The following is a 13,137-nucleotide window of genomic DNA, read 5'->3' on the forward strand; positions in this document are numbered from 1 at the left end:
CATTAAAATTACATTAAATAACCTGACAGTTTGGATGTGTTTGTTAGTAAACGGTTTTATTTCTAAGAGATAATGAAAAAAATAATTAGTTGTCACTGTGTTAACCACAACCAACATGTTGGATCTCTGTTTAGGGGTCAGTGCTCTAAAATGAGTCTCTCTGGGGAGAGAGAGGAGGGGGGCCCTGCCTCTAAAATGAGTCTCTCTGGAGAGAGAGAGGAGGGGGGCCCTGCCTCTAAAATGAGTCTCTCTGGAGAGAGAGAGGAGGGGGGACCTGCCTCTAAAATGAGTCTCTCTGGGAAGAGAGAGGAGGGGGGACCTGCCTCGAAAAGGAGTCTCTCTGGGGAGAGAGAGGAGGGGGGTCCTGCCTCTAAAATGAGTCTCTCTGGGGAGAGAGAGGAGGGGGTCCCTGTCTCTAAAATGCATCTCTCTGGGGGACATGACACCAAAGCTACGAGGTAAGATGACAATTTTATGAAGAATTTATTAAGTTAATTAAGTTAATTTCCTAAATAAATAGCTATCTTAAGATGAATGCACTTACTGTAAATCACTCTGGATAAGAGCATCTGCTAAATCAGGGGTTCTCAATCCGGGGTCTGTGGAGGTACTGCAGGGGTTCTCAATCCGGGGTCTGTGGAGGTACTGTAGGGGTTCTCAATCCGGGGTCTGTGGAGGTACTGCAGGGGTTCTCAATCCGGGGTCTGTGGAGGTACTGCAGGGGTTCTCAATCCGGGGTCTGTGGAGGTACTGCAGGGGTTCTCAATCCGAGGTCTGTGGAGGTACTGCAGGGGTTCTCAATCCGGGGTCTGTGGAGGTACTGCAGGGGTTCTCAATCCGGGGTCTGTGGAGGTACTGCAGGGGTTCCGCGGCACCCTGACTGTACTCAGTGCAATGTGAGACATTTGATAGAATTTCACATGACACGACCACTTTGCCTACTATAATTTATTGACTAATATAATGGAATGCATATTTTTGTAACCAATTCTGATCGTTGTTACATGCAGAATTTTGACAATATTACCGTTATATCAACACACTCTTCACACCCGTTTAACAACTCTAAATATCTTTGGCATAGTAGCATCAAGTCCCTCGCCAATAATGTTGCCTACAACGTTGCAACAATGTTCATTTTCATCGAACACATATTACACCCTAGATGCCTTCAATTGCCCAATTTATAGCCATGCCCAATTTAGGATTATTATTTAACAATGTGATGTTGCGTCCAAAGGGAGAACTTGAAATAACATGATGTAGATAATTAAATAATCAAAAGAAAAACATGTTTATTTTACACTCTTAGAAAAGAAGGTTCCTTATAGAACCAAAAAGGCTTCTATCACTTCCTTGATATATGGAACCACTAAAAGGGATATATATTTTTGGGTTCAGTGAAGAAGAACCTCTAGAGTTCTGATCAACGAAAGGTGGATGTTTTGAGGATGGGAACCCAGCAGCCCTCCAGTGGTCAGAACAAAGTCCGTCCATTTTTTCCAGCACCCGGCCCGGGATTCGAACCAGCCACCGTTCAGCCATAGGTCATACTCCTGCCACAGCTCCAACTCCTTAGCCGCTGGGTGAAAACCTGAGTTAATCTTCAGAAATAAGCATGAGTTAATCTGCCAAAATGAAGACAAAATGCTATGCAGACATACATGGTATCGCTTGTTATACATAATTATTATACATAATCATTGCCAAAAGCACAAGACTTACTGTTGCATGTAGGTCTATATTATTTATGGGTTGATCACATAGAAATATAAAAACATTATTTTTAACTACTACAAAGCAATTACATGTGGCTCAGGAACCACTGACTCACTGCATTATTCTATAGTATTATCAAGACACCTGCTGTTAACTCTTAACTACTTAGGACAGCTCACGAGGTGTCATAAATATCTGCCGACTAGGTGGGACTAGAGACTTCATGCATAGCTTTAATTTATACCCATAAGTGTAAAATGTCTTTATTCTCAGCACTTATACGACCAATTTTCTACTCTGAGACACTTTGGCGATATGGGCCCAGATCTCAACATATTGTTATAAAAAAAACTTTGAATGTTTGTTTAACATAATAATAAAAAATGAATATTACTAATGTAACCCACTGTAAAGACTGGGTTTCGTTGATTGTGTTGCACTACTCATGTCCGCGTTCTGGTACTGTACAGAACTGTCCGCGTCCCCGTACAGAACTGTCCGCGTCCCCGTTCGGTGTGGCGCCAATCATATTGTCCGGTTACGCGCAGAGTTGTCTGAGGTGATCTTGGGGAATAACGACGGAGTTCACTACAGTGTTGAGACACCGAAGTTTATTGTTCAATTTGCTTTTTTATTTACGGTCAGGGACAGTATGAGTGTAGTGTAAGAAATTGTATTAGATATTGGTAACTTGTTTTAACAACTTCTCAACATTACCTATAAGTTGACACAACATACACACCCCCTCTTTCTCTTGGACATATGCTGGACACATAGGACATATACACGGCACCCACAATTCCCCTCCCCCATGACAATCACACAGACACACCCAACCCATGGTTGGACCTCAGGACAAAGAACTCTCAGGAACCAATGGAACGTGGACACCAGGCCTGATCAGGACTACCCAAGACCCAGATCGACCAATCGGAAGGCCGGACTCGCAGATCTACCTACTTTGCTTGTTGTCTATATAGTACTGAACAATTCTGGAAACTCCCTCTTTTTCCGGATGATTCACTAGGAGTCAGACTGAAAGAGCCTTGCTGCAAGATTTTACTAAGATATCTTTACATGTAATTAAACGGCCTTATTATAAAATTATCCACCTCGTCCTATTGTCTCCTCTTGTTCTCCTGTCAACAGTAAACGTTTTATTAACAGTAGCCAGATCCTTTTCACTCTCTATCCTTGTTTCATTTCGTGGTTCACCGGATTCGTCACTTTCATCGAGACGAGGTACAGAACGACCAGCTAGCTAGCCAAGCTAGTCGGTACAGCTAGGTAAGCTAGCTAGCTACTATACCAGCAGCATCCTAGTTAACTTAGCTAACAATGCATCATTCTCTCGTTGACGGATGCTGGCTACCTCTGTCCAGTTCTCCTCTCTTCACTAGATGGACGGTAACTTTAGTGTTTAACCCCTCTGTGTCCAAGGACCAATCTTTTGAATATTATTTTCAGGGCGCCTCAATAGCAGGTATTGAACCCCGGGTAAATAATCACTAGTCAGAGCCTCAACCTCAGTAAACATTCATTATAAAAAACATCTTAATATCTGATATTGCGAGTAAACAACCTCGGAATAGAAAAGACAAGAGTGCGTCTTCCAGCCCCCCAATAAATTACATAATTCAACCCTCCCGGTTAGTAAATTTACCTCAACATGCCCCCGGAGAAGGCAGAGTAACGACACCAGCCTTTTAGCGGGCTGACAGGCTGACTACAACGCTCGCGTCGCTAAATTAATTTCGTTATTAAAAATGACACACTGCTCGCGCACGCCAACAAGCGTCTAGAAGCAGGTACCCACGTGCCATCTCCTCATTGGTTTATAGAAGCAGGTACCCACGTGTCATCTCCTCATTGGTTTATAGAAGCAGGTATCCACGTGCCATCTCCTTATTGGTTTATAGAAGCAGGTACCCACGTGCCATCTCCTCATTGGTTTATAGAAGCAGGTACCCATGTGCCATCTCCTCATTGGTTTATAGAAGCAGGTACCCACGTGTCATCTCCTCATTTAGCAAAAAAACATAACTTCACATAAACATAACTTCTTTAAAGAATAAAAGCTAATTTACGAACATTTCTGAAAATGGATATATAGCTTTTAGGAATGAAACTCTTCTTATGTTTCCCCATCTGAGCTCAGAGTAGATGAGAGATGTAATGTTTGTCTCTGTTGTGTTGAAGTCCAATCAAGCAGGAGAGACCAGCCTCCCCTGTACCCAGCTGTGTGTCCATGAAGAGTGACAAGTCTATGATGCAGCCTATAAACTTTAGAGAGGGAGACTTTTCTACTGAACAAAGGTAAGAAGAACTCGTGGGTCATGGTCAGTGAGTTAAACAACACTGTCTCTAGTCATTTCTCCTCTCCCATTTTCCCATTTATTTTTGTTGTTTTCATAAACCATAGGTTAATCCTTTTGTCCATTTACATGTGTGTGTGTGTGTGTGTGTGTGTGTGTGTGTGTGTGTGTGTGTGTGTGTGTGTGTGTGTGTGTGTGTGTGTGTGTGTGTGTGTGTGTGTGTGTGTGTGTGTGTGTGTGTGTACTCCCTGGATGAGGAGATGTAATCTCATGTTTTGTCCACAGAAACCAACAGGAGAGATCAGAGTCAGAGATTCTCAGTGGTCAGTCTTCCCAGAGTCATCAAACAGACCTGGCCTCCATATTCAGTGTATGTGGTCCTGTTATGTACATTTGTTTTTGTTTACCTCAAGTAAAGTTGATCTGTCAATCATTCATTAATGTGTTAATGAGAAACATTTATTCTCTTGATTAACTTATTTACTTAATTTATTCCAGATGCTTGAAGAGAAAATTATGACATTTGTGAAGAACGAGCTGAAGATGTTCAAGAGGATTCTTAGTCCAGAACTCCCAGAAGGCTTTGAGAGTCAGAAGCAGGATAAGGAAGTGGTAGACGCTGAAGATGAGAAGCAGGAGAGCAGTGCCAGAGAGGGGGCTCTGAAGATCACACTGCACGTCCTGAGGAAAATGAACCAGAAGGAGCTTGCTGACACACTGGAGAAATGTAAGATCTGTGTGCCTCATGTTGAATGCTGTTTTATAACATTTAAAAGCTGTAGCTAAAGTACAGCTAAAGTAGCTGTGTAACTCAATGATATTGTAGCAGCCTTAACACAACACCTAGTGACCTCATCAAGTAGCAGCAGGGATGTGTTGTGGTGATTAATTTAGACAGAGAGAGAGACAACATTAATAATACCATCAATAATACCAATAATAATATAATCAGTCACACCAGTCTGTAATGCATTATGAAAACATTTACACATTTATACAGTCAGTTAAGAGAATACATTATTATAATTTTAAACTTTATAACAGTCCTACAATACTGTAGGCATTAAAACAGACGTAATATTAATATCCTCTGTGTTACTTCTAGATTCAGATGAGTTTGCTGTGATTTGCCAACGTGAACTCAAATCTAATCTGAAGAAGAAGTTTAAATGTGTATTTGAGGGGATCGCTAAACAAGGAAACCCAACACTTCTCAATAAGATCTACACAGAGCTCTACATCACAGAGGGTGGAACAGGAGAGGTCAATAATGAACATGAGCTGAGACAGATTGAGACAACAACCAGGAAACAAGCAAGACCAGAGACTGCAATCAAATGTAACGACATCTTCACACCCTTAACTGGACAAGACAAACCTATCAGAACTGTGATGACAAAGGGAGTCGCTGGCATTGGAAAAACAGTCTCTGTGCAGAAGTTCATTCTGGACTGGGCTGAAGGAAAAGCAAATCAGGATGTCCAATTTGTATTTTCATTCCCTTTCCGGGAGCTGAATTTGATGAAAGGGGACAAACACCCTCATTGAACTTCTTAATCACTTCTCAATGGAAACCAAACAATCAAGAATCTCCAACTACAACAAGTACAAAGTTCTGTTCATCTTTGATGGTCTGGATGAGTGCCGACTGCCCCTAGACTTCCAGAAGAACAAGATCTGTTGTGACGTCACAGAGTCAACCTCAGTGGATGTTCTGCTGACAAATCTCATCAAGGGAAATCTGCTTCCCTCTGCTCTCCTCTGGATAACTACCCGACCTGCAGCAGCCAATAAGATCCCTTCAGTGTGTGTTGACCAGGTGACAGAGGTACGAGGGTTCAATGACCCACAGAAGGAGGAGTACTTCAGGAAGCGATTCAGTGATGAGGACCTGGCCAGCAGAATCATCTCACACATAAAGACATCAAGGAGCCTCCGCATCATGTGCCACATTCCAGTCTTCTGTTGGATTTCTGCAACAGTTCTTGAACACATGCTGAAACATAAGAGAGAAGAGATGCCCAAGACTCTGACTGAGATGTACACACACCTTGTGGTGTTTCATACCAAACAGAAGAATGAAAAGTATCTTGGGAAAGAAGAGACAGGTCCACACTGGAATAAAGAGAGCATTCTGTCACTGGGAAAACTGGCTTTTCAACAGCTTGTGAAGGGCAATCTGATTTTTTATGAAGAAGACCTGAAAGAGGCTGGCATTGATGTCAGTGAAGCCTCAGTGTACTCAGGATTGTGCACACAGCTCTTTAAAGAGGAATGTGGGCTGTACCAGGACAAGGTGTACTGCTTTGTTCATCTGAGCATTCAGGAGTTTCTGGCTGCTGTATATGTGTTCCTCTCATTCACCAACAACAATGAGAATCTAATGGATGATCCTCAATCAATGTTCAGAAACTTTTTGTCGCTTTTCAGAAACAAGGTTGAAGTTACTGAAGTTACTTTCTACAAGAGCGCTGTGGATAAAGCCTTACAAAGTGAGACGGGAAACCTGGACCTTTTCCTCCGCTTCCTTCTGGGCCTCTCACTAAAGTCCAATCAGAAGCACTTACGAGGTCTACTGACAAAGACAAGAAGCAGCTCACAGAGCCATGATGAAACAGTCAAGTACATCAAGGAGAAGATCAGGGAGAATCCATCTCCAGAGAGGTGCATCAATCTGTTCCACTGTCTGAATGAACTGAATGACCATTCTCTAGTGGAGGAGATCCAAAGCTTCCTGAGCTCAGGAAGTCTCTCAAAACCCAAACTGTCACCTGCACAGTGGTCAGCTCTGGTCTTTGTTTTGCTGACTTCAGAAAAGGAGCTGGATGTGTTTGACCTGAAGAAATACTCCAGATCAGAGGAAGGTCTTCTGAGGCTGCTGCCAGTGGTCAAAGTCTCCAGAGCTGCTCTGTGAGTAAATTAAATGACGTATAAGAACTAATCATCAGGAAGCAATATTAAGTTTAGAGAAAAATATGTATTATAATATTATATTGAAAAACATATTGAAAAAATGCATTGATTTTCACATTAGTATAACATTATGAACATACTGTTCTAGGATACGGAAGATGAATCTATATGTTGTTTGGGAGAATCAACTAAATTCATCTGCCATTGTCCTTCTACACTACTGGTGTTAAATCAACAGTGTGTTTGTGAAGTCATGATGATCTCTTCGTCAGGCTGTCAGGCTGTGGAGTCACAGAGGAAGGCTGTGCTTCTCTGGTCTCAGCTCTGAGGTCAAACCCCTCACACCTGAGAGAGCTGGACCTGAGTAACAATGACCTGAAGGATTCAGGAGTGAAGCTGCTCTCTGCTGGACTGGGGAATCCCCACTGTAAGCTGGAGACTGAGGTCAGTATTCCTGTAGTTGGTCAACAAGTGATAACTGTTCACCAGATCCACATGTGTTTACCAGACACACATAGTCCACAACATATGTGTTTGGACAGTGAAGCTTACAGTTTTACATTTGGTGCTATGCTCCAGCATTTTGGATTTGAGATATAATGTTTCGTATTAGATGACAGTACAGAATGTCACCTTTCACATACATATTTTTGTTTGTACATTGGCTCGCAAAAGTTTCCTATTTTGTTGCCTAAAAACCTGTAATTAAAATAGATGTTTTGGGGGTTTGTATCAGTTGATTTACACAAAGATGCAAAATATGTTTTTATTGTTAAACAACCAATAAATAAAAAAGAAAATAACTTGAGTGTGCATAACTATTCACCCCCCCAAAGTCAATACTTTGTAGAGCCACCTTTTACAACAATTACAGCTGTAGGTCTCTTGTGGTTTGTCTCTATGAGCTTGGCACATTTAGCCACTGGGATGTTGTTCTCGGGGTGATGAGAGGTGTTGGGTTTGCGCCAGACATAGCGTTTTCCTTGTTGGCCATAAAGCTCAATTTTAGTCTCATCTGACCAGAGTACCTTCTTCCATATGTTTGGGGAGTCTCCCAAACACGCCAAACGTGTTTGCTTATTTTTTCTCTAAAGCAAAGTTTTTTTTCTGGCCACACTTTCGTAAAGCCCAGCTCTGTGGAGTGTACGGCTTAAAGTGGTCCTATGGACAGATACTCCAATCTCTGCTGTGGAGCTTTGTTATTGGTAATGGTGAGAGGTTAGCATGTTTTGTTGTAGCCTCTGTTATTGGTAATGGTGAGAGGTTAGCATGTTTTGTTGTCGTCTCTGTTATTGGTAATGGTGAGAGGTTAGCATGTTTTGTTGCAGCCTCTGTTATTGGTAATGGTGAGAGGTTAGCATGTTTTGTTGTAGCCTCTGTTATTGGTAATGGTGAGAGGTTAACATGTTTTGTTGTAACCTCTGTTATTGGTAAAGGTGAGAGGTTAGCATGTTTTGTTGTAACCTCTGTTATTGGTAATGGTGAGAGGTTAGCATGTTTTATTTTTCTAAATGATATGTATTAAACTACCCTCAAAGAATAGCAGTGTGGTTTAAGGTACAAGGCGAGACCCAGATGGCACGGGAGGCAGATGGTTAGAGTCTTTGATATTTATTAATATACTAAAAGGGGTAGGCAAGAGAATGGTCGTGGACAGGCAAAAGGTCATAACCAGATCAGAGTCCAGGAGGTACAGTTTGGCAGGCAGGCTAGAGGTCAGGACTGGCAGAATGGTCAGGCAGGCTAGAGGTCAGGACAGGCAGAATGGTCAGGCAGGCTAGAGGTCAGGACAGGCAGAATGGTCAGGCAGGCTAGAGGTCAGGACAGGCAGAATGGTCAGGCAGGCTAGAGGTCAGGACAGGCAGAATGGTAAGGCAGGCTAGAGGTCAGGACAGGCAGAATGGTCAGGCAGGCTAGAGGTCAGGACAGGCAGAATGGTCAGACAGGCTAGAGGTCAGGACAGGCAGAATGGTCAGGCAGACTAGAGGTCAGGACAGGCAGAATGGTCAGGCAGGCTAGAGGTCAGGACAGGCAGAATGGTCAGGCAGGCTAGAGGTCAGGACAGGCAGAATGGTCAGGCAGGCTAGAGGTCAGGACAGGCAGAATGGTAAGGCAGGCTAGAGGTCAGGACAGGCAGAATGGTAAGGCAGGCTAGAGGTCAGGACAGGCAGAATGGTCAGGCAGGCGGGTACAGAGTCCAGAAAACAGGCAAGGGACAAAAACCGCGAGGACTATCAAAAAAGAATAGAAGCAGGAGTAGGGAAAACGCTGGTTGACTTGATGAACATACAAGACGAACTGGTACAGAGAGACAGGAAACACAGGGATATATACACCAGGGAAACACAGGGATATATACACCAGGGAAACACAGGGATATATACACCAGGGAAACACAGGGATATATACACCAGGGAAACACAGGGATATCTACACCTGGGAAACACAGGGATATATACACCAGGGAAACACAGGGATATTTACACCAGGGAAACACAGGGATATATACACCAGGGAAACACAGGGATATATACACCAGAGAAACGCAGGGATATATACACCAGGGAAACACAGGGATAAATACATCAGGGAAACACAGGGATATACACACCAGGGAAACACAGGGATATATACACCAGGGAAACACAGGGATATATACATCAGGGAAACACAGGGATATATACACCAGGGATATATACACCAGGGAAACACAGGGATATATACACCAGGGAAACACAGGGATATATACATCAGGGAAACACAGGGATATATACACCAGGGATATATACACCAGGGAAACACAGGGATATCTACACCAGGGAAACACAGGGATATATACATCAGGGAAACACAGGGATATATACACCAGGGAAATAAGCGACACCTGGAGGGGGTGGAGACAATCACAAGACAGTTGAAACAGATCAGGCTGAGACATGAAAATGGAGAAAAATATACTGCCACTATTTTCACCACCAAAGATTATCAGTGTGATTTTAATATGATTTGACTCTTTGCAGGCTGTCAGGCTGTCTAGTCACAGAGGAAGGCTGTGCTTCTCTGGTCTCAGCTCTGAGGTCAAACCCCTCACACCTGAGAGAGCTGGACCTGAGCTACAATCACCCAGGAGACTCAGGAGTCAGACTGCTCTCTGCTGGACTGGAGGATCCACACTGCAGACTGGAGAAACTCAAGTATGTAGAGGGTTTATGTCAATGTTCATATCAGACATGTTTGACTTATCAGGCTAGTTAAGACAAACATTCTGACCACCACTTGGGTGTGTGTGTGTGTGTGTGTGTGTGTGTGTGTGTGTGTGTGTGTGTGTGTGTGTGTGTGTGTGTGTGTGTGTGTGTGTGTGTGTGTGTGTGTGTGTGTGTGTGTGTGTGTGTGTGTGAGTTCAGGTGTATCCCTCAATGACTGTCTGTTCTTCTGCTTACCGCTACAGTGTGGAACATGGTGGAGAGAACACAATGAAACCTGGGATTAGAAAATGTGAGTGTTGACTGCTGTGAAGAATATGACTAAGAATAAGTCTTAATTCAAGTTAAGTCAAAGTCAAAGACCACCATCATTACTGACTTGGTCATATTAAATATCAGCTGTAGTTCTACAGAAGCAGAAATCGGGGACACCAACGTTTACAAAGAGTTGCTTTGACTGTGTGTGTGTGTGTGTGTGTGTGTGTGTGTGTGTGTGTGTGTGTGTGTGTGTGTGTGTGTGTGTGTGTGTGTGTGTGTGTGTGTGTGTGTGTGTGTGTGTGTGTGTGTGTGTGTGTGTGTGTAATTAATGGGAATACGTGTGTTTTATATTACAATACAGTATAACATATGATCATTCAACAAGTCTCAAGTTGCCTTAACTTCTCCTTTTGATACCTAGAAACATCTACATTAAATGAATTAGTGAAAAGTGAGTTAACATTCTAATGTGAATGATGATGATTTCTAATATTGTGTCTGGTTTCATCCATCAGATGTCTGTGATCTCACACTGGACCTAAACACAGTACACAGACTCCTCTCTCTGTCTGAGGAGAACAGAAAGGTGACATGTAGGAGAGAGAAGCAGCCGTATCCTGATCACCCAGAGAGATTTGAGGACTGTGGACAGGTGCTGTGTAGAGAGGGTCTGACTGGGCGCTGTTACTGGGAGGTAGAGTGGAGTGGGAGAAGGGCTGATATAGGAGTGACATATAAAGGAATCAGCAGGAGAGGAGAGGGTAATGACTGTTGTCTTGGATACAATGACAAGTCCTGGAGTCTGTTCTGCGATGACTACAGTTACATTGCCAGGCACAATAATAATCCCACTACCATAGACGTCCACCCCTCCAGCTCCCACAGAGTAGGAGTGTATCTGGACTGGTCAGCCGGCACTCTGTCCTTCTATAGAGCCTCCTCTGACACACTGACCCACCTGATCACATTCCACACCACATTCACTGAGCCCCTCTATTCAGGTTTTGGGGTTTATGTTGACTCCTCAGTGTCCCTGAAATAATAACACACACACTGGACAAACACACACACACACACACACACACACACCCACACACACACACACACACACACACACACACTGGACACACACACACACACACAGGACAAATGTGATAATTTGTTGTATGTCTTTATGTTTAAAAACAAATTGTACAATTGTATATGGACATACGCTCCATAGTTGTACGAGTATACAAGGATATATTGTACTTTTCATAATAAAACATACTTGAAACAAGAAAAGCATGTTAATTGTGAAAACAGTTTGGTTATTGATGTTACGTTTCCTCTGTCAGGTTGACGTTAACCTGCGACTGGTTGAAACATGAAACAAATATGAAATGAAATACAAAACAATTAAATATGTGAAATTGAATTAAACAAATTGTACAACAGTGTTGTAATGCAGGGTCACTATAGCAACATAGTGTTGTGATGCAGGGTTACTATAGCAACAGAGTGTTGTGATGCAGGCTCACTATAGCAACAGAGTGTTGTGATGCAGGGTCACTATAGCAACATAGTGTTGTAATGCAGGGTCACTATAGCAACAGAGTGTTGTGATGCAGTGTCACTATAGCAAAAGTGTCGTGATGCAGGCTAACTATAGCAAAAGAGTGTTGTGAAGCAGGGTCACTATAGCAACATAGTGTTGTAATGCAGGGTCACTATAGCAACAGAGTGTTGTGATGCAGTGTCACTATAGCAACAGTGTTGTGATGCAGGGTCACTATAGCAACAGAGTGTTGTAATGCAGGGTCACTATAGCAACAGGGTGTTGTGATGCAGGGTCACTATAGCAACAGAGTGTTGTGATTGGATGTTCTGGTCCTGAGGCTTCAGTGTGTTAGTAGAACAGGTTAGTGAACTCAGCCCCAGGACCAGCTGGATGAGGGGACTGAGACTTCAGTGTGTTAGTAGAACAGGTTTGTGAACTCAGCCCCAGGACCAGCTGGATGAGGGGACTGAGGCTTCAGTGTGTTAGTAGAACATTTTAGTGAACTCAGCCCCAGAACCAGCTGGATGAGGGGACTGAGACTTCAGTGTGTTAGTAGAACAGGTTAGTGAACTCAGCCCCAGGACCAGCTGGATGAGGGGACTCTTTTCTTTGCTCAGCTCTTGGCATTGCAGGGCTTGGTAATGATTTTTTGAGTTTTTATTATTAATGGTTTTTGGCCTAATTCTTCCCAGCATGCATTGTTTGTAGTTTTCCTCTGGACATGTAGGAGAATCTTACAGAACTCTGCATGCAGGGTTTCAATGGGGTGTTTGTCCCATTTGACGAAATCTTGTTTTTGCAAGTGGACCCCACACCTCGCTGCCATAAAGTGCAATTGGTTCAATGACATATTCAATTCGTTTTAGCCAAATTTTAATAGGTATTTCAATTTGAATTAGCTTTTTAATGGCGTAGAATGCCCTGCGTGCTTTCTCTCTCAGTTCATTCACTGCCTCATTAAGGTGTCCAGTTGAGCTTATTTTTAAACCTCAGTAATTGTAGTGTGTACAGTACTCTATATATTTTGTACGAATTGAGAACGTTGGTCTAATTCCCTGAGATCTGTATCTTGTCTGGAAAATCATTATTTTAGTCTTTTGGGGTATACTGCCAGGGCCCAGGTCTGGCAGTACTGCTCTAGCAGTTCCAGGCTCTGCTGTAGGCCATGTGCTGTGGGTGACAGCAGGCA

The 13,137-nt window shown here is 43.0% G+C and overlaps 1 pseudogene; it reads left to right on the forward strand.

Moving 5' to 3' along the window:
• Positions 1 to 374: 374 nt before the first annotated feature.
• LOC129868529 (NLR family CARD domain-containing protein 3-like) lies at positions 375 to 10,434 on the forward strand (annotated as a pseudogene).
• Positions 10,435 to 13,137: the final 2,703 nt, after the last annotated feature.

Source organism: Salvelinus fontinalis, chromosome 2 (assembly GCF_029448725.1).
Source record: "Salvelinus fontinalis isolate EN_2023a chromosome 2, ASM2944872v1, whole genome shotgun sequence".
Taxonomy (NCBI): Eukaryota; Metazoa; Chordata; class Actinopteri; order Salmoniformes; family Salmonidae; genus Salvelinus; species Salvelinus fontinalis.